Source organism: Xyrauchen texanus, chromosome 43 (assembly GCF_025860055.1).
Source record: "Xyrauchen texanus isolate HMW12.3.18 chromosome 43, RBS_HiC_50CHRs, whole genome shotgun sequence".
NCBI classification, from domain to species: domain Eukaryota; kingdom Metazoa; phylum Chordata; class Actinopteri; order Cypriniformes; family Catostomidae; genus Xyrauchen; species Xyrauchen texanus.
The window spans coordinates 22458231-22482800 of record NC_068318.1 but is presented as its reverse complement, the minus strand read 5'-3'; the positions used below and the strand labels follow the sequence as shown (position 1 = coordinate 22482800).

At 37.3% G+C, this 24570-nt stretch overlaps 1 protein-coding gene across 2 annotated transcripts in view; it reads left to right on the top strand.

Annotated features, from left to right (window-relative positions):
- Positions 1-24570, top strand: part of LOC127636188 (homeobox protein PKNOX2-like) — a 94745-nt gene that overhangs the window by 14805 nt on the left and 55370 nt on the right. For both annotated transcript variants that reach the window (XM_052116615.1, XM_052116616.1), the window contains exon 2: positions 4462-4533. The gene's annotated coding sequence lies outside the window, so the exon portion shown is untranslated. The remainder of the gene's footprint in view (positions 1-4461; positions 4534-24570) is intronic.

Below are 24570 nucleotides of genomic sequence, written 5' to 3'. Positions count from 1 at the left end.
TAATCACTGCATCAGCCTAAACCTTGCAATTTGGGGTTTTGGGGTTTTGTGCCATTTACAGTGTTTAGAAACAACTAAATGTGGAAATCTCGAGGCAGTAGTGGACAGCTCATAGTCTTTTATCCAATTTAAAAATGCTAATAGTAAAATCCTCAAGATACTATTGCATGTTTGTTGATGTTTCACCATCTGCACAATAGAATGCAACAGTCCGATTCTGGAAATAGAACTCACATTTATTTTTTCCATTGGGAATTGATTTTTCAGGATAACTTAGAAACCTTTAAGGACAGATAACCGTGAGCTCCTAGTTTGTTAAAATGTGTCTATAGTAGAATTTCTGGCGAAAAACCACACTACCCATGATCCTGAGACAAATGATCCACCAATCAGAGAATCGATTGGTGAAACAAAGCACACCAAACAAGCTCTGCAGTGGTGGCCAACTCATGTTTGACGCAATCGAGTTAGTCTCCTTACGCTATCAAACTACTTGCATATTTTGCAATAAAATCAAAATATTTTTTTTCTATACTTTTTTCTATTTTTTTCTAGAATTAACAACCTTCAATTTTTGAAAGTTTTATATTTTTCCATAATTTTTAATTTCATAGTTTTTTTTTTTATTCTGGCATTTGCAATGCTTCATGGAACTGTATTTCATGTCCTCATGAAAGATGGTAAGTACACAGTCTTGAACCTTTATCTTTTTATCAGATTTTCAAGTATTTTTTGCTTCAAATAAAAGTTTATAGTGTTGTCATTCACCTTATAGATGGTTGGTTTGATTCATGGGATTTTGAAAAAATGAATGGGGGAAATACTTCTAGAACCAAGATGGCTAAAAAAGTGGGAAGAAATGTTTGCACTCTCTATGGGGCTCTGCAAAACTACATTTAAGCAACTACTATACATAGTATTGGTTGCCTGAACATTTCTAAAGGGGGCATTTATGTAAGAGGAGTTCTTGCATTTAAAAACAGCTGAAAATAGCACAGCATAATGCAAGGGTCTCAAGATGCATTTTTAAAAGTTGAAGATTTTTATTATGACAAGCCATTTTAAAAGCACAACATTTCTGGTGGGATGCTCAAAAAAATGCGAGACGCCACATAATTGCCAAAGATGTCCATATTTATGGTTATAGCCTTGGTGCTTTAAAGGGCACCTATTATGGCATTTAAAATGTTCCTAATATTGTTTTGGGAGTCTCCAACAACAGTTTAACATGCATGCAATGACAAAAAACACTTTTGTTGTCTTATAATATGCATTTATGTTTACCTGATTTGCTCACCGACTCCCAAATGATTCGTTCAACGACTCATTTTTCCAAACCCCTCCTTTGCGTGACGCTAATCTGCGGTGATTGGTCAGATGACCCAGTCAGTTGTGATTGGTATATTCTGTGCAGAGATTGTTCGGAAACGGAACGCCCATCACCGCTTTGTAGTAAAAAAATCAAAATCAGAGAAGGAATTTGAGTTGATTTATGTTAGCGATCATAGCCCAAAGTTCGGTGGTGAACACCCAATCAGTTATTGTTTGCGTTAGCCCAACGCATAAACATATTGATAAAGCACTGCATTACTACAAGTTATTGCTCTATTCTTTATGACAACTCCAATAACATCGACAAACATTTCACATATTTCAAAAAAATTGACATTCGAGACCTAGAAGCTGCGCTGAGCGTATCTTACACAACACACACAAATACTTATTAAGCATGCTAAAAAACACATAAAAGCAACAATTATTAATAATACTTACTGGTTGTGATTCGGAGGAGGAAGCTGATCCAAATAAACTTGGTACTGAACCTTCCTTCAGTATCAACCGGCTCGCGAATCCACACTTGAAAGCATTCATGTTCGTAAAGCAATCGTCATTAAAATGACGCGAACACAGCACAAGGTTCGGGCTATACTTGTGTGGTATAGTTGTAAATATAAACTCTAGCCACTGATTCTTCACATGCTCGTCCCTGGGCAGTGAAAAAAAGGTTGCTTTTGATATGCACTTCAGAACACAGCGTCTTGTTGTCGACATGATGTTTTCAAGTTTTCCCTGGTGTCTGGGCGCGCAATGAGTGGGCGCGGCCAATTTGATAATTTTTCGTCTTGACGTCACAACGAAAAGGAAAATGACTCATTGAAAAAACGATTCATTAAATTGACTCAGAGTCTACTCCTACTTTTGAGAGACAATAACTTTTTTTACGGTGAACTTTCATATATAAAACTTTGCAAGATGTTTTTGTTCACTTAAATCTATGTTACACACTACATGAAAGGTAATTTTCAAAATTCCATAATAGGTGCCCTTTAAAGGGGATGAATTTAAAGACATTCTGAGAGTGTTTTACCATGCACACTGTTAAAGCAGAACTCTAATTAAAAGCTTGAAAGAAAAGAATCTAGATAGTTGACCACACTAAGTCATTTGTTGGATGACTAGACCATCATGAGCACCCTCCTTATTCTACTAAAAAGTCTCCATTGTGTTAGCTCGATTTTATATATTTTTTTAAATCTGACTTTATTTTTAATCTAAGCAGCCAGATCACAGTGCCATGATGTAACCCAGCTCCATACTACTCTGTAGGAATTAGGTCAGTAACTGAGTCTGATTTGATAGTTTCTACCATCTCTTTCACTATACGTGGAATCATTATTCACAGTGGCTTAAGGGAGTGCAGGAGGTCAGCATGGAGATGGCTGGAGGCTGGGATTAGGTATTTCACAGAGGTGCTCTGTGTATTAGGGAATGGGGGCTTTACCCTAAAGTTCAACTTACTGTGGTTGTTTTGAATGATTGGTGGGGGCAACCCAAAAATCTTCTGTTCATCTGTGCGATTCTGTGTATTCATTCGTGGGACCCATTTTGCCCTGCAAGGCAAAGTAGACATTTTGTCAAAATTGAGTTATTACCGAAATCAGCAGACTGATCACACTTTGAATTTGGCAAAAGGAGGTCAAAAGATCTGCTGCTGAAATCGGTCTGTTCATCTGAAAATACCAAACCACTGCCACCAATGGTCGACATTGGAAGTGTTGTGGTGAAATGTCCACAGAGTGGTGCCAAAAGCAAGTTGTAATTTTAGTGGGATAACTGATGTACATTCAACAGGAATGCATATTTTATTAACACTAAAATCCAAACCCCAACATTATGGAAGTCAGTTAAGTAAAAAAAATATTTTAATGTAAAAATGCAAACTCCGAATCACGTTCACCCTTGTGTATTTGAACATGATTACTTCCCAGTTTCCACTGGAACAAAAAGTGCACTCAACTCACACAGGGAAAGGTGATCTGAGGAAAATGTCTGATGGGGATGGTGCTTGTCAGTAACTCGGGAGATTGGCAATTGCATTTGTCAGTCAATTCGGCAGAATGGGGTCAATATCAGGTTACGTGAACATTCGTTGTTAGATGTAGATCATAGTATCACAAACATAGGTTTGTTAGACTATGATCTGTCCCCTGACATACAGGTTGTACTCAACTATGCTAAGATTACTAAGCAAATTATGCAACTATGCAAAGATTCAGAGAAAAGAGTGTATGTCTATTTTGTAATTCACATTTATCTGGACAATCAAGAAATGTTGAAGTCATTTTTCTCAATGTTTCCATGTTGAATAGTAACTTTGTTTCGGCTTTGCAGGGCGGTATTTGTCTGTGCAAATATTTATAAATGACCTGTGTATAAAATGTGTGTGTACAAAACACCTGGTTGTTTTTGGAAGGGCCCTGTGCTCGGGAGGGCTAATGTGGTGGTCTGTTTTAAGGGGAACGCTAATGCTTCCTCTGAGGCTGGTGAGGAACAGCATGATTAGCCCTCCAGCCCCCCGGGGGGAGCCTCTGCGCTCTTCTTGCTCGAATTCACTTTGACATCAACAGGAAAGCAGACCAGGTCTCATGGGGTGGGGCGAATTGCAGACTGTATCGCTGTTTAGGGCTTGGGGGCTTAGAGAGGCTGCAGGAGGGATTACAGAACCCTAAAATGTTTTCTTTGTAGTATGGAAGAAACCCGAGAAAGCTTTTACGCAAACCTCCCACCTATACTGAGACACTCTTGTGGAGCGTGGGGCTCCATGATCGCCATATCCGCCCCTTTTTTTTATCTTTGTTTGCTCACCTTCCCTCTCTCTCACACACACACACGTACACATACAGCCTCTATTAAGCCAGAGCAGCAGGGCACACACATACATATACCTTCACATGCACTATCAAATTACTTTTCAAATGGTGGGGTCAGCAGGCCCACGGGTATCATGCAGCGTAAATACAAGATTGTTCTAAGCTTTCCCCAATCTCAAAAGCATGCACTGCTTAAACCTATATCAACATTTTAGTTCAAGTTCCGTTGTATTGCCCGTGGACTAATGATGTCAAATTATTAGCACCAAGTCCATTAGAACTGACTATGAAGGTTTCTCTTGTATTGTAGACTGTCTGGAGGGCTGTGCACCGTGGGACCAATGCCAAAATCAGATGCTCTGATGCTGAGAACAAGCAAACTGTAAGTTCCAAAACCAACGCTTGATGTTCATTCACATGGGCTCTGTTTCTAAACCTAGTTGCCTATGTAGGCAGCTTTTTAAGGTGTCTTAGGTAAGCTTCCGATGTGAAAGCCTTCTAAGATACCTTCTTTTGCACAAATTCCAAGGCAGCATCGCATGTATCCTTCAGACAGAAGGCAATCAAAGCAGAATACATCTCGACAAGCTCGGTGAAAAAATAAATCCAATGTTGTGGATGAAGTGAGAGAAATGTTGACTGTAAAAATACTTAGAATGCATTCAATACTGAGAAATTTGATAAAAAATTGTTCAATCTATGCGGCCTTGTGCTAAAGCCAGATGAAGCACAACGAATAGAATGGAATGCAGTTGTCTTGAGTTGCGATTTTACCAGTTGAAGTTTTTTTAACTTAAATTGACCAGTTTTGGGTATAATCTGATAAAAAATTTGTTAATGTAATCTAATTTACAGTTTACAGTTACTGTCTCTAAGTTATTACTTTTAAGTACATTACTTTGGTTACACATATTTCTAAGTAATGTTGCTCATGTAGAATACATTTAAAATATGAATTATGCTCATGTTTGTCTGTTCATGTTTCTGTGACAGCTGAAATGCATGTAAATAGATTTTAAAATAGAAATTGTTTTATTCGTTGAGCTGCTTTCACCATTTCTGTGAATGTGGTTTAGAAAGTAGCTTAGTTATGTAATTATTTTTATATGACATAATCAGTAGAGTAATCTGATTACAATTTTAAAGAAGCAATTGGTAATCTGTAACAGGTTACTTTTTGAGTATTTTACCTAATACTGGACACAGCATCTATAAAACACAACGTTCTTGCTCAAGACATTGAATAAACAGCGAGATGCTTCGCAATGGTGAAAGATGTCCATCTAGCGCATGCTTGAATTGGAATACAATTGAAAAACAGAGTAGTACCCTTAGAAGGCAGCTGCCTTTGTAGGCAACATACGACAAAGCAGCTCACTAGGTTTTGTAAGACAGCAAGGTTTTTCTTTCTTTTCTCTCATTTTGATGTGAATTAATAAACTGACATTATTTTTGTAAATGTACCAAACCTCTTTTGTAGCCATGGCTTAAATACTACCTTTCATAATAATACATTTGTCTATTGATTTGATATCATTGATAGCAGGTAAATTTGTTCCCACCCTTTTGAAGACAGCAGATAAATATGCAGTCACCCACCGAGCTGCATAAAAACATGCAAACCTGTGATTTCTATGCAATGTTATCTTCTGAAGTCGTAGAGTTATTCCGTGCTGGTTTAGGCAAATTGCGCCTTTACACATGAATTCCGCAATGTCGTTTTTCAACGCTTGCTGTTTGCCTGCAATCACCCCAGCTGTGTTGTTTAACAGTTTGCTTCCTCAGCTTAATTGCACTTTTTGTTATGTTCTTATAGAGTGCAAATTTGTTCAAAAACACAATTTGGTGTCTTTAATGGTTCTTGGGCTCAGGGTGGAATTACGTTGTGGATGAGTGAGAGAGGGCGAGTTTGGGAAAGCCATTAGGATGTGTTTGTGTTGGGTGAAGGCAATACAGAGAAGGGTTAACTCTTTGGTTTTCTGAGGGGGTAAAAGCATGGCAAGGCTTTTTAATTGAGTGTGAAAACATCTGGGGATCCAGAGCAATTTCCCCCCCACAGCAGCATGGAAGTGACTCTCTCAATATCCTCCCGAATCTAATCGCTCATAAGCCTGACTTCACTGTTTCTCTCTCCCTCGTCCTCCCTCTCACTCCTGGAGTCCTGCCGAGGATTGTTTTACGCTTAATTTTCTTCAACCTAATGAGATTTCCCTAATTAAATCTCCTCCTGACTGGAAACCTCTCTCTACTGTCGAGAGAAGCTATTGTTTGTAGATATTTTTAGGCAAATAAACATTTGCAGAGTGAAAGCATCTAGGTAAGAAGAATTGAAGCAGTCTTTGTCTTTTCATTTTGAAGGCAGCGGCGCAGTGATACTCTCACCATCTTTTGCTTAATGCCTAAATGTCTTTGTAAAGAAATCAATGGAAAGGAGGAGGCGAGACCTGGCTTGACAATACAAATAATATTTTAATAATAATCTGAACCAAAAGACACAAACACACACATGACGGACATGTCCGTAAACGATCTCTCTCTCCCGCACAATCCTCCGCAGTCGGCCTTTATCCCTCTCTGAGGCTTGATTAGCCTGATAAGGGACCGGGTGTGTAGCATCACGACCCGGCCCCGCCCTCCGCCCTGCCACAGCCATCTCAAATGATCAATACTTGATCTTCAGGTCTCATCTTATAGCTAAGATTAAGTTTATTAAAAGGATAGTTCACCAAACAATAAAAATCCTCTTATCATTTACTTACCGTCATGCCATCCTAGCTGTGTATAGCTTTCATTCTTTAGCAGAACACAAAGATTTCTCAGCTCTGTAAGACCATACAATGCAAGTGAATGGTGATCAGTCCTTTGTAGCTCCAAAAATCACATAAAGGTGTGGGTGAGGATCAGAACAATATTCAAGTCCTTTCTTACTCCAAATCTTCACTTTAACTTTCACTTTCAGATGTGAAAGTGAAACTAAACATGCACTTTGTGTGACTCTTAGATGTAAAGGTGAAAGTCAAAGTGGAGATTTAGAGGAAGAAAAAAAAGGTCTTAAAAGTTCCTTAACCACACCTATTATATCACTTCTAAAGATATGGATTTAATCCATCCAAACGCAATAGTTCAGCCCCAAACTTACACCACTGGTTGCTTGTGCTGGTCGAGATGCTTAACAGATCAATGTTTTGAAATCATCACAGAGCCACAGTGATTACACCTTTCAGAGAAGTCAACAAACAAATAGATTAATTTAGCCATTTTTGCAGCACTAGCTTCACCAAAACAATACTGCAAAAATATTAACAATTTTATAAAAACTTTTTCTGAATAGTCCTACAGTCTTCCACAGGTCAGCCAAACAGATTTTACTTTTTTAAGGGAATCAACATACAAAATGTCTTACTTATAGTTGTCTCTGCATATCAAGCTGAGATAGGAAAATATTACAACATTGAAAAAATTGCACACTTCTGCTGTAATATTGAATCCAATATTGATCCAATCTTGAAAGCCTCTTTTATGGTAGTAATAATGTCATTTATATAAGGCTATATGAATATTTATGTGTGTGTGTGCCCAGATTTTGTAGGAAAGTGCCGTTGGGTGTGTCTGGTCCATTGAACTCTCTGAATAAAAGGCCTTGAAAGTATTGTTGACTGTGGTCATTGAGCTGGTATTGTGGATGCCTCCTGGGAGACTATTGTGGGACTCGGCCTTCTGTTTCCCGTGCTGAATCCGGAAAGCTAGTGCCAAGGCGCCTTCATACACACACAGATCACACACACACACACACACACACACACACACACACACACACACACACACACACACACACACACACACACACCCCATTCCACACCAGACCTTATTCTTTGCCCCCTCCTGTGGACTGTTGGGCAGTCTGCCCAGTTCTTGTGAAAGGTGCCCTCTGATTTTACCCCCTCTGATCAGGTTTCTGCCACCAGTTGCCTGGTTTGATGTGAGTAAGTAGGGTGAGGAGTCAAGGGAGATGCCCGGGCATCTGGCACCAGCAGGCCACACACAACACCCAGATCACTGTGTGGCTATTCACTATTGAAGGACTGAATTGACAAGACTTAATTTGCATGGAATGTTGCTTATTTGATGCAGAATGATTTGCATTGTCTCCACAACTCTATATAAAGACATGAATCAAAATAGTTTCTCAATATATTTTCCTTTTTATCATCCAGAATCCATTTACATTACATTTACATTTACACTTTTATCCAAACTGACCAAAGAGTGCATTCAGCATACACGTTTTATTAGCTTGTGTATTACCTGGGAATTTAACCCATGATCTTGGCATTGCTAGCACCACGGTCTACTAGTCAACAAATATTTGCTGTAGAATAAGGCTAGGTACAATTTTTTATTTTCCGGTGCATTAGAATCTTCATTTGGAGAATCTTGATATCAATTCTTAAATGTGCTATATGTACGATTGACAACAAGCATTTGAAATGGGTACTGCAGTCCAAATTCAAAATAGAATTGGAGAGTTGTCTGCTCCACCCTGACTTGAAGCTAATGTGGGTTGCCAGAATGTTGACATGCAAATTAACCAACTCAGCATCCGTTTTAAAGGACTTCTGGGCTTTAAGCTGTCTCCATCTTCCAAAGGCATCTCAAATATTTATCCTTGTTTTACTACGCCTCTGGTCATGGTGGTTTTTAGATGGATGGCGAGGCTTTTTATGTTGGGTAGAATCTATTATCTCTGATCCAGTTCGTTTGCTGGCTTCCATGGCTGCAGCACGCAGTGTTGTTTTCCTGCAAACTTGTTCTGGCAACCCGGCGGTGTCGAAATACTATTGGTGAGTAGGCAGTGGGCGGAAATTCCGGCCTGGAATGGAACTTAAAGGTTCAAATACTGGCTGTAGCATTGTTATCGGAGAAGCCAGTATTTCAACTTAGCATGTTTCCTAATTCTCTAATGACATATTATGGTCATTTTACGATTTAGAACAGTAAAAATATTACATATAGCACCTTTAATCCCAAGGTTGATCATTTACTCAAACCTCAACAAAGCTCATAAATCACTTGCAAGTGCTACCAAATTTAATATAATGCAACTAAAGTGTACAACTAGCCACTGGCTGGTAAAAATGTTGAACTCTCCAGTGATTTGATAGTATAGTGGCGAAGAAGTACAGCACCAAGTTCTTTTTACTGCGTGTTGAGGGTAAAAGTTTGGTTTGACTTGTTCTGTGTAATGTGTCCAAAGATGAGATCCACAAAACCTATTTGTCATTCAATAATGTCTCTTTTAATACCCTTTCTGTTCTTTATAGTTGTTGATCAAAAAAGGAAAAAAAGAAAGAAAAAGAAGCATTTAATTTTAACAACAAATATCACTGATGCTGTCAAGAAGTCATGTGACTCCACTCTCGTTAATGTGTTCTCAACCAAAACACTTCTGTGAGACATTCCTTAAACTGCTACACTTCTTAAAGAGACAGTACTGTTTTAGCATGTGTTGTGAACAAATGTAAATACTTTTAAATATATACTGTATATGTATATATATATATATATATATATATTAGTGCTGCACGATTAATCATATCGCAATCGCAATGTCATTCTGTGTGATTATATGATGGCAAAATGCTGCGATTTTATTAAATAAATAAGTGCATGTGTGGATGTGACAGCCCATTCTCTCTGAGAGCTGTTTGCCCATTTTCTACACAGCTAATAAAAAGATGACCAGTCTATAATGATGACACACGAGATGAGAGGAGTGCTGCAGCTCGAGTGTCTGATAGAAACACTGATCACAGCATGGCGTATATCTTTATTTCGTCCTTAATTTAGCTTCAATAATACGGGAGCGTGTCATGTAAATAAGCACAAACTCCAAAACTGTCATTCTCTGTGCGGTCAGAGCTGCTTCAACCAGACCCAATCTGAGCAGGAGTCGAGACTGGGAGATTTAAAGTTCCGCTGGCTGATGCGCACTCTAACACAGAGACGCTTGTCTCTCACCCTCGCTGTCTGCAGCTTGCAACGTCATCATCATGAGATCATCATTAAATTACAACAACAATAATATATATATTACTGTTATATAAAACATTGACTAAATATGATAAAAACTAAAAAGGACACATTTGACACAGGATTAAGACTAAGATTAAATAAAAAAACAGATTACAAAATTAACATTATTATTCAGTTGCCAGGTCATTAGGAGTGTATTAATGCAAAGCCAATGTTTACGTGTTTTTAATGTCACTTTTCTGATCAGTGTGGTACCACCTCCGCCTCATTTTGAGCCAGGAAAAGCCCTTGTTATATGGCGATATTTTGTCTTTAAGATAACCGACACTGAGCAGAGAGAGGTACTGTGCAAAATTGAAGTTGCTACATCACGTGGCAACACGACAAATTTATATCAGCACCTGAAACAGCACAGAGAAAAGTAGTCTTATCATTTTTCAAACAAATCCAATTACATTATTTCCATCAGACTAGTTTGTTTAACTTGGAAGCATGTCACATTACTTACATTTAGTTTTCTTAAATCTAATTTCGAATTGGGGTCGACAGATCTGAATAATGAAAATGTAACATTTTACTTGAAAGAAAAAGGAACTGAATGTATTTTTTATTATTGTTAAAATTAAATACATTACAAACTGCATTTAACTTTTATTCAAAGTAATGTAATGTTACTATACTTACTTACTATAAAGTTTGGAGGGTGGGGCTTGATTTTATACATTGAGATATGATTGGATTGTAAAACATTGGCACTAATATTATTTTTCCATACATGCCATTAATCATGCACAATAAGACCTGGGACATTTATTAAAAAAGTGAAAAGGGTATATTTGAATTTCACATATTTCAATAGTGAATGTCATTCTATCATTCTGTCTTATGGCTTCACTTTACATTGGCATTAACAATATCTTGTGTCATCGAGCGGTTTATTACTGATTCTTTTTGCTCTTTTTAAAACAACCCCAACCTCATCATCATCATCATCTCCACCACCCCTGGACTTCACCCCGAGCTCTTCCTCATCAGCCTCGATTAGCATTATGTTGATTTAGCCTAGCAGCCCCCACCAACTCAACGGAGGCTTATTAGGTTGAATATATATTTTTTATTTATTCCCATTTTCTTGGGGTCCCTGTCGGCATTTCCAATTACTCTCACCGTTTGGCTGTAATTGCCTCCGTGCTAATGGCTGCCAGACAATTGTGCTAAATGAGGTGAAGGCGCGAGGCAGCAAGCTCGACTTCATTAAGAGCTAATGGGATTTTATTGTGGGGACTGAAGACCCAGCTCATCAAAAAGGAGAGATGGAAGGAAAACAAAACAGATGGAAGAGAAAAGCCTGAGAGAATTTTATAGGCGTTTTCTTCAGTGTCTGCTTGTCTTAAGTTATGTCGGACAAGAATGTGCAACCCTACAATTTTTACATTCAGAGAATACACACCAACGCGCCCACACAAACATACATGCATGAATGTCTTTCTCCTGAACACAGACACATACTCAAAACATGCATACTCATAGTTAAAGGGATAGTTAACAACAACAATAACAAAAAAAATAGGTCTGTCATCATTTGTTCACCCTGATGTTGTTCCAAAATCAGCTGACTTTATTTTTTCCATGGAACACAGAAGACGTTAGGCAGTATATAGTTGTCTCCGTCAACATTCACTTTCGATGCAGCTTTTTGCTATAACATATTAATGGTGACTAATGCTGCCATTCTGCTTATCATTTCATTTTGTGTTCTGCAGAAGAAAGTCAGTCATAGGGGTTTGGGATGACTTAAGTGTGCATTTTTGTGTGAACTATCCCTTTAAGCAAACATGTACTCACGTACATGGGTAATGGATACATACTGTATAAGCACATAAAACATTTACTAGTACATGCATACTTAAAAAGATGAAAGGGACAGGATTACAAGGAAGATTTCATGATAATGTGTGCATGTCAGTCTGATTACACAGATTTCTTTGATAACGATAAAATCAGTGCCAAACATTTACGCTTTACAGTGTGCAGGACTTAAGGATGAAAGTCTGTTTGCATGACAGCAATCTGGAAAAATAATCACATTTCCCAGATTTCAGTTGTTAGCTTCACTTTAAAATAAAATCCTGTTGTTTTTACCAAAAAAAAAAAAAAAAACTGGCAGCTGTGGTTGCCAGAATATTTATGTAAAAAATACAGTAACATTTAAACAACTTTACAGAATAACCTGTACATTTTACAGTTTAAATCTGTTGTAATTTACATGACCATGCTGGCACTGTTAAAAATAATAATAATAATAATATATATATATATATATGTGTGTGTAAAAACATAAACTTGATATTAACCTTCTGAAACTGTTAAAATCTGCTTTTTACTTTATAAGGTATTAATAATCCCCATAAAAATGACAGAAGAGCACTAATAATGGCTTTTCTAGGAGCACTGTCCAATAAACATGTAGAGACAGTGCTCAATCTCACTCACACAAACAATAAACACCATCAGGGTAACATATGTGAAATTCAAATAATGTAATAAACATTAACTAAACTACATCATATATAACACAGAACACCCCAATTTACATAACTGATATTAAAAATAAGAAGAAATAAAAATATTCCTTTAAAATATAATGAAATATGATGGGTCATGCAATGAATTGTGGGAATGCACGATTATTGTTTTTTACTGTCATTTTAACAATATTTTACTGTAAAAAGTACATGTACTCTCTATTTAATAGCATCTGTTTTATGTGGATTGCTTTGATGTAGTTTAGTTGTGAATGATGAAAAAAAAAATTCTAAATGAATTACGTTGTCTAGATGTTAAACAGCTATAGCTCTCTCAGTACAATTGATTTGGAAGATGTCTTTCTTTCGAGTTCAGATTTAATGAACCCACCTAAAAGCACTTAAGCATATTAGAGTTTTAAAGCACTTCTTTCTCTCAGCTCAACTGATATACATTTCTGTGTGTGTCAGAAAGAGAGAGAGACAGATGGATGGATGGATGAACAGATCTTATAGTTTTGCTGAGAGCATTTCACGCAAACAACTTGATGTGGATGAGACACTTCTTGAGTGGGTGACTTAAATGTTTTTTTTTTCATGCTGTTCTACTTAAAAGCAAATGTGATGCTATATTAGTGTTCTCAGGGTTTGGGTAATACAGCATGTTTACAGAGAGCAGATGCTGCTCTAACTTTTTGAACACTTAATCTGTACAGATATGCTTTTGTCATGTAGGCCTACCACTCTTTATTCTTTATCATACAATACGTGTGTATGTGTATATATATATATAATTATACATGTGTATAATGTATATGTGTGTGTGTGTGTGTGTGTGTGTGTGTGTGTGTGTGTGTGTGTGTGTGTGTGTGTGTGTGTATTTATATATGTACAAGTTTCTTTGTTTTAAGCATAAAGCAAATTTGAATGAGGTTTGTACGGTGGCATAGGAGTGCACAGTACAACAAAATTAACAAAGCCACAACATAACAGAAAAGCCACAGTTCAATGAAATTAACCCACAATACAACAAAACTAAAGCCACAATACAATGAAAAAGCCACGCACAGCACAACAATATTAAGCCACATAACAACGAAATTGAGCCACAACACAACGGAAAATACTCAACATAACAGAAAAGCCAGAACAAAATTAAATTAAACCACAACACAACAAAATAAAGTCACAGCACAACAGAAATGCCACAGCACAATGGACAATACATTTTTAAAACTAAAGGTTGTATATGTTAACTTTAGGTAATGCACCATTAAATAACATGAACCAACAATAAACAATTGTATTGTCAAACATGTTGGCCTACATTAACCAAGATTAATAAATACTGTAATAAATATATTGTTCATTCTTCATGATACATAATGCATGAACTAACAGCAACAAATGGGACCTTATTGTAAAGAGTTCCCAAAATTCAAGTTTCTCAAGTAAACAAATCATGATATAAGGATGTCTATATTTACTGGAAAACAAGACTGCAATATCTGATTAAAGTTACATTATTTTTTGTTATTATTATTATTATTATTATTGAGTTTAAAACATGTTTTTGGATCAACATCCATTACTGTTACTGATACAGCATTTCCATCAACCAATCAAAACCTCATCCCTAAAATAAGAGGGCAGTGAATGGTTGATAGGAATATTGTTTCAGGCCCATCAAAGAATGTTGATAGGAACATGTCCAAATTGAGTATATCACATTAAGCTTTCATGTATGTGATCTTATAAATTCAGAACAAATAATATTTAATAAAAAGGAAAGCAGAATTTTAACTTTACTGCTTAACACTCACCTGCCGATACACCCAATATAAAATGTCTCTGTCAGTCACCGCTGTATAGAGCTGTGTGCTCAACCACAGGGCTGCATCTAAACTGATTCAGAGACAGTGTTACCATGTAATCTGGTTATCTAAGAGGTGGAAAAGAGAGGATAATGTATGCCCTGATTAGATAAAAGGCATAGCTTCCAGCCATAACATCTACCCATAATATGATATCGGATAGGCTCTGGCAATGTGAAAAATAGCTCTCTGTTTTTATCCTCCTCCTCTGTTTCTTTATTTATTTACTGTAATTTTAGATTTTACAGGGGAACATCTGTTTTGATTTGAACGTCAGATAATGACGGTTTAATGGATCATGGTATGGAGATTGAACGACTGTGGGATGTTTTTTAGATTGATGTGGACAGGAGACTTGAGTCACTGTTCTTGTTACTCATTGGCCAGGAATCTTTAGGGGGTGAGTGAAAGTAAAGGAGGAATGAGAGAATTTGGCGAAGGAATGAGTGAATGAGAGAGAGAAAGAGAGGTAAAAAGATGTGAAATGGAACTTATTTAACTTATGTAATGTGACATGTTTCCAAGTGAAATAGAATATTCAGCCAGAAAAAAAGTATTTTATCAATCAGGTTTTAATTTAATTGGGGATGCTAAGCTTTGATGTGTAAGAGATGTACTGTCAGCAAGTCATTATAGGATGTAATGACTGTACAGTACATTATCCTGCTTTTTAAACTGCTTCTTAAAAAACAAATGGACATGAATTATTGCTAGAAGATACTAGCACAGCTGTGTACAGCCTGAATTCAAGAAAACTGACCTCCCTACCCTAAACCTTAAACTAAGCCTAACACTTTATCCGTTGAGCTGCCGCACAATTTAATCACACACTCGAACAAGTGTAATGTGAACAAGTAAATGTGGTTGGTTATGTAATGCAAATGTTCAAATGTATCTCCTTACAAGTTACGTGCCATTGTAAAGGTGTTTAGATGTCATAAGATGAGGAACAGGGTAAAAAGTGTTTATGAATTGATAATCTGTAATTTTCCTCATGATTTGTGTGAAAGGGAATAAAGTCATTGTCGTTGTAGTGTCTCTTTCACGACACATACAGTGATCCATGTAAAAATATATGTTTTTTAAAATGTAGTTATAGTAACATGATTCTATGAGACCAGGTCAGCTGTATGAAATTATAAAGTTAGCTGAAATTTTACCAATATATTTGGAATGTCGTGATTGACCAATCAGAATAAGCAGTGTATTTGGCCAATATTACTTTCCCCTCCCACTTAATTACATCAGCAGAAAAGAAAAGTTGTTTAAGTGGTGGAGAAAATAGTTTTCATCAGAATACTGCACACTGATGAAGCATACACAACCAGAGACATTTATTAAGAAAGGGAAGCGTCTTTGATTTCATTTAGTCTCTTACAAGTAATAGAGGGCCTTGTCATTGAGTCAATATGAGCCAAGACTCAGTAATCCTCTTGTGCTAGCAGTTGTTTTTTGTAGACAGAGATAGAGAAATGAGAGTGTGAGTGTGTGAATGAATGGGTAAGAGAGATAAAAATAAGAGAGAGAGTGAGTAACCATGTCCTGGTGCTAACAGCTGTGTTGCAGCTGCCAGTGGCTCATGCTGAGGGTGAGCAGCTCAATTCTCCAGGGTCAGATCCATGGTATGGCGGTATCCGTGGCAACAAGCTTTGGGGCTGTGCAGCAAGAACAATCCTTCCTCTGAGAACCGAGCACTCTGCTCTGAACTCAACACACTGGAATGTTCTACACCAAGACAGGGAAAAAGATAAATTAAACTAAATTAAACTGCCCTTATACTACATTATTATGTAAGGAAATTTATAATGGAATAAGTCTCATTTGACAACCATTATAAATTAGATAAATGACAAATAACTAGATTATTTGTCTGATTAACATTCTCCACCATTAAAATCGTAATACAATGTCTCATTGTATCCTCTCACAATTTCTATTGTAAGGAATTAGCTTTAATGGTCTGCACTTAGCGCCTTCTTTTAAATTTAGCGTTTACAAAGCGCTTTACACCGTGTCCCATTCACCCAATTACACACACACTCGCACTTCAATGATGGCACAGATGCCATGCAAGGTGCTAGCCTGCCATTGGGTGCAATTTGGGGTTCAGTGTCTTGCTCAAGGACACTTCGGCATGTGGAATCATGTGGGCTGGGAATCAAATCGCCAGCCCTGCGATTAGTGGCTGACCCGCTCTACCACATGAGCCACAGCTGCCACAGCTGCCCCAGCTTTAATTCTCATACCTTTATCGAAAATAATATTACACATATTTAGGTACAGCTTTGAAGCAAAATCTTTTAAAAACAGGGATAAGATTATTTATCAAAATATACCACAGTCAATCTTTGAATACAAACAAACTTTATTGCTATTCTAAAAATAAAACTAATCTAACACATACAATGTGAAACAGGTTGGTGAGTAGTGACATAATGTGAAGGAAATGATAAAATCAGAGAAAATGAACTGAGTCTGTTGACAATGCCTCAAGAACATTTACCGTAATTTCCGGACTATAAGCCGCAACTTTTTTCCCATGCTTTGAACCTCGCGGCTTAAACAACGATGCGGCTAATATATGGATTTGTCCCGCTTTCAAATTTTATTTAAAAAAAAAGAAAAAACATTCTGTGACGTGCTCAGTTTTTTGGCGGCATGAAGCTTTCATTAGACCAATGAAATTGCCGAACAGGTTAAGGTCAAACAACTTTTTTGTTTACTGTTTAGATTAAATCGAGCGCGCTCAAACTTCCCATCATTCTGATTACGGTAGTCATTTTGTCACCCTCAAGACACGGAGAAATGCATATGATGCAGCTTTCAAGTTGAATGCGATTGATCTGGCTGTTGGAAAAGTAAATAGAGCTGCTGCATGGGAGACGTTGGAAACAGCAGCGTGATGAATTGACTCAGTGCAAAAAGACAACTAAAGCTGAGGCTATTCAACTCCGACACCGAAGGAGATGACTTCAGTGGTTTCATGTGCACAAGAGGAGGAAGATAGTGACCAATGTCTTTCTTGCAAGGCTACTGTTTACTGCAAATTTTTAATTTTTTGTTACAAGCCGTGTGTGGCAGCGGGGGCGTGGTCAAGCGCCCGTCCGGGAGAGAAAAGCGGTAAGGGCGCTTACACCTGAGCTAATGTCTAACGCCTGTGTCTAATTTCAGTAAGCGTGGGGAGAGCGGCATAAAAAGGCAACAGAGAGAGTGTGTGTGAGTGAGTGAGTGAGTGAGTGAGTGAGTGAGTGACAGACAGACACACGTCAGTCTAGTGTTGGCGCATAGAAGTCCATGAATTGAGAAACTTACATTGCAGTGGCCATTAAAAGCCTTACCTGGAACGTCAAGTGCCCTGCTTCACGTGTCCTTCTTGGGAAAACTGTCACACTGGCACCAGTGTGACAGTTTTCAGCACTTGATGTAAGCGCCCTTACCGCTTTTCTCTCCCGGACAGGCGCTTGACCACGCCCCCGCTGCCACACCGTGTTTCGTTAAAGCCTATTTATTTTTGTTACAAGCCGTGTTTCGTTAAAGCCTATTTATTTTTGTTACAAGCCGTGTTTCGTTAAAGCCTGTGTAAAGTTCATTTGTTTCAATGTACCGGTAGGCACCTGCGGCTTATAGACAGATGCGGCTTATTTATGTTTTTTTGAAAATTCAGTGGGTGCGGCTTATATTCAGGTGTGCTCAATAGTCCGGAAATTACGGTATCCTTCTTTGAGTCTAAATCGATTTGCAATCGGATTACCCAAAGTATTTAACAGCACTTTGAACAAAAGTCTGGAGATGTTTTGTGTTGCGGTGTCATTGCGTTTCCTTGCATTGCGTGTCTTGTGTTGTTTGGCTCTTTGTTGAAAGTTCATTCCTTCAATGTTTTGGACTCTGTTATGATCATGGATAGTTATTGTCTGGATGAAGCAAGGCCTTCTGCAAGGAGGACTCGCGACTCCCGTTGAGTGTGTGAACAATAGAGCTAAGAGTGCGAGGCTTCCTCTGGACTTTGTGTGTCTCGAGTTTTCCTTGGACTCTTCATGGCACGGGGGATCTGGATGCAGCAAGATAGCCCAAGCGATGATTCAAAGAGAGCGTTACAAGAGAGAAATTCAGCAGAAGAGAGTTCTTTCTTGGATAGGAAATTTTGAACTGAAATTGACCACACAAAAGTGTCCTGAGCCAATCAAAGTGGCTTTCAGAGTCACATGGTCGACTGGTTTGTCCATTTTTCAAAGTTTATTCCTTTGTGGAGGATTCTTACAAACTCCCGCTCAAAAATAGTGCATGTTTAATCGTGAACTTTTATATCTTGACAACAGTACTAGAGACATGACATTCATTGTCGTCAACGTTCTCTATGTAAGCAAGCAAGCATTTACATTCTAAATATGACATTCTTTCATGAATATTATACATGTTCACAACAAAACATGAAAATCCCTAGTTACAAATCATACTGGTTAATTCATTGCCTTTACAACATAGATAATACATGACATGTTATGAGAAACCTGATTGTTGGGGTATAATATCCAGTTGAATAGTTACCATTCTGAAGTGATCACAGGTCACAAATATACAGGTGTGGTGTATATTTTATAGGGTTAAATCACAAGTACTGGGACTGGGATGAGGATCTCATGAGGATCTCACAAAGAATCCTTTCAATGAAAACATGATTTAGCTCTGTGTGGAAGTTCAAAAGATTATGCTGAGGGTTTAAGTTTGTGGAACAAAAAGGATCTTCTTTATTGGTCAGCTATGTAATTTCAAACCCTAGTTTGAAATTAAGCAGGTGTATCTGGCCCTCGTCGCCCCGCTCCTAATGGGACTTGAACCGGCGTCTCCGGTGTTGGAGGCAGGTGCGCTAACAAGGATGCTAAAGGCTACAGCCTCTAGCGTCAGTCGCTATTTACACACTGAGATTTACACACTGCACAACTATCTACCAGATGGCTCCCGTTACACTTGCTTCAGCAATTTAGGCACCATAGATTTGTTTTTATGACTCTCTAATGGCTCGATGGGGGATCTCTCTCGTCTGTGGATTGTGATGTTGTGTTCATTTGATGGCTTTGTTCGTGGATATTCCTACAGGGTCAAGAGAGCAAACAGAGATTGAAGAAAGTACAATAGTACTAGCATAAAAAATATTTTTGGACACTTCCATAATAGTAATTCCATGGTATTCTAAGTACCTTACAGTACCATATGGTAACCACACCATGGTATATCAATTTAGTTATCAAAAAGGTACCATTGTATGGGGGTAGGTGACATGTATTTATTTGTTATTAACATCCAGATTTTAGCTTAAAATTAATAATAATAATATTAATATATAAGGTGAAGTGTATTTTAGGTCCTGTAACTGGTCACCACTTTTGTTTTTTGTAAGTTTTCTGTTACTTTTATTCACCCTTTTTCCTTCACTACTTCATTTAAAATGGTCCTGTGGTGTGAAAAATGGATTTCTAAAACTACAAACAATTCATGTAATCTCTCAATACTTGGGGTCAAAAAAAAAATACATGAACATTAATTACAAAATAATTACCAAAATGCTGCTTAAAATAGTTAGAATAGTCATACCATAGAACATGTTAACTACCCATATATATATAAATTCCATGGTTTTACCATGCAATACCGTGTCATTCTCACAAACATGTAAAGAAAATGTCCTGGTCCTATTTTACTCAGAAATCAAATTTTTTTTATTTTGTTTAAACGTTATTTATCGTAGTTTTGGGGTAATCAGAATCGTCACTGAAATAATGGAAATAGTAAAATAATATCTTTGTATATTATTGTATTGTATAAAAATATATCTGACACGTTACAGTAATGAGATTTTGGGGGTAAAATGGGCTTAAGTGTCTTATTTATTTTTATTTTATCTATTTATTTTATTTGGGGTTAACTATGACCATAACATTGCCTTGAGAGGTTTCGTAAAAATCACCCCCTTTACTGAACCATGGTATTGTCATATTACGGTACTTTTTTAAAGGAATGGAACAATTGGCAAGGTAAAGATGAGAATCTAAACATGAGAATACAGGAAGTACTAATGAAAGGGTTAAAGATACAAATAACGGATTAATTAATGACTGGTCTGGTCTGACAAAGTGAAAGGAGAAATAGACCAGTAAGATTGCAGCCCAAACCGAATAGCGGTTGTCAAGTTAGCAGGTCCAATCGTTACTGTCCCCTTAAGCATGGCGGCTTATCTCCCGGCTCCAGCTCGGGCCCACAGCGATCTGGCCAGAAGAGCCTTTCTCAGCTTTGAGCCTGAAAACATAATTTTAAGTCCAATATTTCATAAAAAAAAAAAAAAACATTCTGCAGCATCCAAAATCATATTAAATACTTTATCCACACTGCTCATTTCAGAAATCACAAACTACCAGTACTTAAGTTACAAAGAAACGTGATATTCAGTTTGCTTTCTCTTGTTTTAATTGCAAATACATTTAGAAGAAAACTAATTTTTTTATTTATATGGGTGGTCCAAAAGTCTAACATCACTAGTGAAAATGCATTCTTCTGTCATTTTATAAATAAAAAAATTCATAACAACTTATTTTCAGCATAATAATTTGAGTGAAATGTTGAATAGATAAATGTGAACTAGTATGTAATTGTTTCGTCTGCCTTTTCCTTTAATGACAGTATACACTTGAACTGCCATGGATTACACAAGTTTGTGCAAAATGTTCTGATCCATGTTTTCCAGAATGATTAGAACCTGTAAATAAAGTTTTAGGATTAAGGATTTCTAAAGAGCATCTTATGTGCTTCAGTGGAAGAAAACAAATCTGAACTTTTGAATCATAGGAGTTAAAGGGATAGTTCACCCCCACCCCCTCTCCCATTATTTACTCACCTTAACTATATTCCAGGTTTGTATGACTTTCTTTCTTCACCAGAACACATTTGAAGAAAAATAGAGAAATATTCGAGCTCAGTAGGTCCTTAAAATGCAAGTGAATGGTGATTTCTCTTTTGAAGCTTGAAGACAGTCAGCATGAATGTCATCGATGCGACTCCAGCAGTTAAATGAATGACTTCTAAAGCAATTCGATCACATTTGGTGAGAAAAAGATCAATATTTAAGTACTCTTAAATAAATCATTGCTTCTGGTAAGCTTCATGAGAGGGTGGAGACCAAGCTGTGACGTATTCGCATTGCCATGATAGAGACATGATCTTATGTTCTCTCGGTTGAGACATCCAGTATAAGTGCCCAAATGCACCATTGTGAGCAAAGAAAGAGATATATACAGATCTAAACCAAAACCAACCAAGCTACTGTACAGCGTTCTTCCTCCTCAATTGAAAACAGCACTGCTCTTCTGGCTATGACTCACTTGCCTCGATTTAGACTTTTTCGCACCAGAAGTGATCATGTTGCTTTAGAAGACATTAATTTAATTTAATTTAATTTAATTTAATTTAATTCAAGGAGTGGTGGTGGCGTAGTGGCTGAAGCACAGGGCTGTTAATCAGAAGGTCACAGGTTCTAACCCCACGGCTACCACCATTGTGTCCTTGAGCAAGGCACTTAACTCCAGGTTGTTCTGGGGGGATTGTCCCTGTAATAATTGCACTGTAAGTCGCTTTGGATAAAAGCGTCTGCCAAATGCATAAATGTAAATGTAAATTTATGCTACTGTCTGTTCTTTTTGGAGTTTCAAAAATCACCATACACTTGCATTTTAAGGAAATCACCATACACTTGCATTTTAAGGACCTACTGAGCTAAGATATTTTTCTGTTTTTCTTCAAATGTGGTCTGGTGAAGAAAGAACATCATACACACCTGGGATATCATGAGGGTGAGTAAATAATGAGAGGATTTTCTTTTTTGGGTAAACTAACCCTTTAACATGGTCAGTGTGACACATTTGCCTAGATTTAGACCAAGGATTAGTGCAGAAGGAATGTTCCGGGATCAATACAAGTTCAATCGACTGAATTTAGCATAATGTTGATTATCACAAAAATAATTTAGACTTGCTCCTCCTTTAAATCAAAAATAGCAAACTTGCTTACAAAGTGTTCTCAGGCTTTTGGACCTCATTGTATATATTTAGTTATATACCATACACAGCATAAAAAAATGTTATTCGAAACCACAACATATCACATCATCTTGCATGCAGTTATGAAACAGCCATTGTCCTCTGTTAAAGGCAGTTTATTTTTGAAGTCACACATTTTAGCTAATTTTATAAATCTGCCACCCACAGTCCATCTGGACGGCCCTGAGCGGGCAGCTGCCTCCTGTTTGGCATTGTCTGTATGCAACATACTCTCAAGACTTCATCTACATGAAGAGGTGACAAGGTATTGATTAACTAAGTAGAGATTCGAGAAATCATGTTAGCTCGGTCAACCAAGCATGAGAAAGTTCAAATAACAGCAGATCTGACAGCAGAAGTTTGTGTATTATTATTATTCATTTGAGTGCTACTGAATGTTACCTAGATGTAAACATTGCATCTTTAATTAGTATGCAAAGCGTGATCGCTTGATCACATTTCATTTAGAGTGTATATGAATCCTAATATGATTAAAATTGTAGACAAGTGTTTAGGGTGCACAACAAGGTAAAAACGAATCCTGTGCATATTTCTGTCACTGCATTGACGGAAATGTGTACAGATTGATGTGTGGGTTTGGGGGGTGCAGCGAGAGTTTCCATGGCAACAGAATTCCTGTGAAAAGGTCAGCATGGAAGGCAGACTTGGAAAAGCACGAGAAGATTATTGGGGATTTAGCTCAGAGTAAAATTATTTTTTATTCTCTTTTTATGTGTTTTTTGTCCTATCTGAATGATGATAAAAACACGGGATATGAATAGCGCAATTATATTGCTCAAAAACGGCTCGGTCTCCCATTTTTATGATTTCTTGCCTTGCTCCTTTGAAGTGAAATTGAAAAGAAAAGAGTGGTGGATGGCGATGGTGTTCGGCTTTGTGCATGGCACTGATATGCACTCGTCTGCCCCTCAATCACTCCTTCCCTCTCTCTCGCTCTCTCTCTCTCTCTCTCTCTCCTTCCTCCCCCCCTTCCCTTTCCACTCACTTTAATTAAGTCAGCCTCCCTGGCATGGCTGCCAAAGATAATTGGAGTGGGTTTTGAATGCCATTTACTCGAAATGTCGCCTGTTTCTTTCTTTTTTTTTTTTTTAATTCCTGGTTTCTTCACTGCCACGTTCACTAATTTCCTTTCTCTCTTCTTGTCGTTTATGAGATAAGGAGTAACTTGCGGTGTGTGCTGTACAGGTATGCATCGCTTCCATCAGATGCATAAAACAATTTATTAGCCAACTCTGTGGCTGAAGATTCATTTTTTCACTTGCTAACTAAAATATACTTAGTGATATTTGTGGAATATATAACTGTTATGATTGCATGGCTATATTTATTATCTCAGGTAATTAGTCAAGCAAAATACATTTCAATTTTCTCATACTGTTCTAGTTATTTTATACTTCACCATAACAGTCATAATATACTCACTCTCATGTAAATCAAATCCCAAATTACTTTCTATCTTCTGTAGAACGCAAAAGGAAATAATGTCCTATTGGCTGAATCCAATGCAACAGCAGTACATTGAGACTCAATTTAATGTTTAACCTCATTGGTTCTTGCAAAATGACAGCAGGACGTTTGGTCACAAGATGCCCAAGAACCAGGTTGTGTTTTTTTCGATGTAGCAGCCATATTGAAATCAAATTCATAATGATTTGATATTAATATAACTTTCTCTTTAAGGTTATATAGATCATGTAGAATTTTTGCAACATGTATTTTATAAGTTTATATGTCCACATGTAATTTTTTTGTAATCTCAGAGCTAATTTTTAACTAATAATTCAAGTACAGTACACTGATTTAACTTCTGATTTGTCTGATTGTTTTTATAGCCTATACTGATTTAGTATGTGCGATGAACTTTTGACTGTTTTATTGGTGG